Source organism: Papio anubis, chromosome 5, assembly GCF_008728515.1.
Source record: "Papio anubis isolate 15944 chromosome 5, Panubis1.0, whole genome shotgun sequence".
NCBI classification, from domain to species: Eukaryota; Metazoa; Chordata; class Mammalia; order Primates; family Cercopithecidae; genus Papio; species Papio anubis.
The window spans coordinates 110,742,606-110,746,573 of NC_044980.1; the positions used below are offsets into that span (position 1 = coordinate 110,742,606).

The following is a 3,968-nucleotide window of genomic DNA, read 5'->3' on the forward strand; positions in this document are numbered from 1 at the left end:
TATTTTTATATTTTAAAGTGTTTCTTAAAAAAATCAGTTTCTATTCTAGTAATCTCTAATATAGCTTCACTTTGTTCCATTTAGTTGTCTTTATTTCTCCACTCTTCCACTTTTTTTTTTTTTTTTTAGTGACAAGTGAACATTTATTTTTGTGTCTTCCTATGTGTATATCAAGTCTTTCCAAAACAAGGCCCCAGGCATCTCCAGATTCAGTTATGTCCCTGGGCTTGGTTGACTGCTGCAGGAGTCTTAGGGAGCCTTGTACAAATGCTAGAGTTACTCATTTTACCAACATTAAACCCTGGGATAGATGATGCAGCAAAGCAGGACTCCTTCCTCCATGGAATGTGCTGATTTCAGACGAGGTGGCAGCCAGTGTAGAAAACGCTGGAATGTTTCCTTGGAACTGGATGGTGATGAGAGGTGCTTGCCGTGAACATAAGCTCTTGTCTTTCTTTCTTTCTTTCCATCTATTTATTTATTTATTTATTTATTTATTTATTTATTTATTTTGAGACAGAGTTTCACTCTTGTTGCCCAGGATGGAATGCAATGGGGCGATCTCGGCTTAACTGCAACCTCTGCCTCCTGGGTTCAAGCAATTCTCCTGCCTCAGCCTCCTGAGTAGCTGGGATTACAGGCATGCGCCACCATGCCACCATGCCTGGCTAATTTTTGTATTTTTAGTAGAGACATGGTTTCTTCAAGGTCAGGCTGGTCTTGAACTCCCGACCTCAGGTGCTGCACCTGCCTCAGCCTCCCAAAGTTCTCAGATTACAGGTGTGAGCCACTGCGCTTGGCCAGCTACTGTCTTTTCTTTGACCCTTCCTTTCCAGTTTTTGAAGATAAAGCAGGAAATAATCTTCTCTGAAGATACTTGATAAAAATTCCCCAAAAAGCAAAAACACATGCTTCCATTTAATTCATAAAAATTTGCTGCAGTTTGGCACCTGGTTTCAGCTGGTGGATGAGCTGATTGATGCGTTCACCCCGATAGCCAGGTATGCCCATCTCCCTGAGGAAGCCCACTCTAGTTTTGGTAGCATGAAGGGCCACTGAGAGGCGGAAAGGGTGCAAGAACCATGAGATGTCCTGGAAATGCTTTCCTGGGAAGGCAGTTTCATGAATGAGGTCTTCCAAGCCAATGACACCAACATTCCCCAGATATTCCTCAATCACTGTGTTATCTGTCAGAGGGATGGTCTTATTATTGACCTTGGCTTGTCCACATTTCAAAATGAGTTACCAGACAGACTTCAGATTTGGAAATCCCCAGGTCACATAAGGTTCCACTATACTCAGCATTTTTAGGTTCTGTGGGGCAGCCGGGCGGGTGGTGGGGTGACTTTTACAAAGACACCACTAAAAATTTTCTTTAGGTGAAGTCTTGCAATGGTTCTCTGCACTAGTAAACTCATGCCATCAATCCTTTTGATGCGTACAACAAAGGCCAAGGAATGTTTATCTGGCAATTCCAAGGATGAGGTTTCACATCTAGTCATCTGAGACTCACCTTGTCACGTTTCTGCTGCTAGGAATCATGTAGGAATGATTTCAGTAGCTTAAACCTGAGTCCTTTTCCTTTCTTCCGCTCCTTTTTTTGCCAAAAGTGTCTGCTTTGCCTGGGTGGCTTTGGGGACTTGATAAGCTTTTCTCTTTTTTCAGGAGATTTTCTGGAACGGAAGGGATTTTTCTTTGCTCTTCCTCCGCCATCTTTCTAGTGTTGCAGCTACTGATTCACTCTTCCAGTTTTTTATTTTCTGTGTCCTTTTTGAATTATGTGAAACCTATTCTTTGCTCAATATGCAAATAATAATCAGTATTTTATTGTAATATACACTTTTCAGACCATAAAAATTCTTCAAATTAATGTTTTATTTGCCTCTCAGCTTTTTACATGTAATATTTCTTTTGCTTTTAAATATTTTCTAATTTTCACTAAAATTTCTATGTGTGTACAACCATAGCTGTTTAGAAGTATGCTTCTAAATTTTCAAATGAATGTGTTTCCTTTTACCATTATGTTACTGATATATGACTCAATACAGAAAATATGGTTTAATACGGAATTTATTTTAGTTATAAGGGAACCTTCTTAAAGCATTTGCTTTGAAGAGGCAGAAAGAGTGATAGGCTTGGTTTATTAAAGATAACGTATTTATAATGAATGATGGGCTCTTTTTCCATCAATGAAAAATTTGAGAATAAGATACTAATGAAGGAAGCAGGAAGGTATGAGAGGGAAATTGAGTGGTCTGATTTCCCTGAGCTGTGGAGAGGTGATGGATCCCCCAGATTTTGTTGAGTGGTCTTAGAAGGGATAGGGGAACCTCCTTCACTGTAACATGAGAATGAAGAAAAATGTGTGTTACTGTAGGAAACTTTGTTGGGGGTTGAGAATTTACAGAATTGATGACCATTTTCTGAAAAAAATATAAAGCAAGACTATCTGGTAAAGTAGATGGCAGGGATTAGTAGGAAGTTTGAGAAAACTAAAAAAAAAAAAAAAAAAAAATGAAATTTTTTCTTAGACAATAGCAAAATAGGAAACTATTAGATGTCTGTTAGACAGTTTGCTCTAGTAGCTAAAATGGGTCTCCATTATTGATCTCTACGTGAGCTCAGAATAAACTATAAGCAACTTTCCACAGACGCTCATATAAAAGTGTTGTTGAAAACTGGGAGTAACTTTCCTCAAATCCCTATCCAAATTATATAGCCCATTGTTTCCAGTTCCAGGTCCTTGGGGAGCACATCCTTAATGCTCCACTCCATGCCACCTGGCACCAGAACAATTTGTATCTTTTCTTTAAAAAGAGAATTTCATTCTGAAAATGCTAAGCAGGTCTTAGTAGACTCTAGTTATATTAATTCAGAAATATTTAAGGCATTCCACTTCCAAGATTTAATTTAGGAATAAAACTTTGTGTTTAGCATGCACATTGCACAGGTCTCAGTTTTGTAACTAAATACTCTTTCCACTTTAAAATCATTGTTGGCTTCAGTGCTGTCCCCAAATATCATATTCATTTTGTGTTCACACTGCTGTTTAGATCCCAAACACTCCTTAAATTTGTGAATTTTTAATTCCTTTTTCCTGCTTTTGTCTGTGTGTGTATATATATATATATACGCATGTTGCCAATTGAAACAGTATCCACTCACAAAAACATGTGACAAATAATCTCCAAGTTGAAGTCTGAGATCCTTGTCTACCATAGACATTTACGAGTAATCAAGCTGTACAATATTTTGTTATAGAAGGTCTCAAATGGTTTGCCTATTTTATCCATATTGATTATTTTATTCTAGTGATCTCAAAGTAGGTGATTAAAAACCTATGGTATATACATTGTTGGTGATATTTTGTATGCTCTTCCGGAAAAAAGATGACCAACAGTCCAGGACTGAGTTTTTGCCAGAATTAAGGGCTTCCCAGGATGTGATTATCAGTTTTAAAAATGGAATAATCCTGGGCAAATTCGGACAATTATTTATCCTATCTGAAACCCAAACTAGATTCAAAGTTTGGGTTATCTAGGTTTCTAGCCAGAATTCAGTGTTTCAAACAGTTTGTCATTATTTAATTTATTTATTTTTTTTTTAAGAAGGAGTCTCGCTCTGTTGCCCAGGCTGGAGTGAAGTGGCACAATCTTGGCTCACTGCAAGCTCCACCTCCCGGGTTCATGCCATTCTCCTGCCTCATCCTCCTGAGTAGTTGGGACTACAGGTGCCTGCCACCACGCCCGGCTCATTTTTTGTATTTTTAGTAGAGATGGGGTTTCACCGTGTTAGCCAGGATGGTCTCAATCTCCTAACTTCATGATCCGCCCGGCTCGGCCTTCCAAAGTGCTGGGATTACGGGCATAATAATTTTTTACTTATATTCATAAATGTGGTAGTTCCTCTCATGTGTTCTGTCTCACAAGTTAGTCTCACAAGTTTTGTAAAACATGCATTTTAAATGA

At 38.4% G+C, this 3,968-nt stretch overlaps 1 pseudogene; it reads right to left on the minus strand.

Annotated features, from left to right (window-relative positions):
• Nucleotides 1-751: 751 nt before the first annotated feature.
• On the minus strand, nucleotides 752-2,472 carry LOC110743400 (annotated as a pseudogene).
• Nucleotides 2,473-3,968: the final 1,496 nt, after the last annotated feature.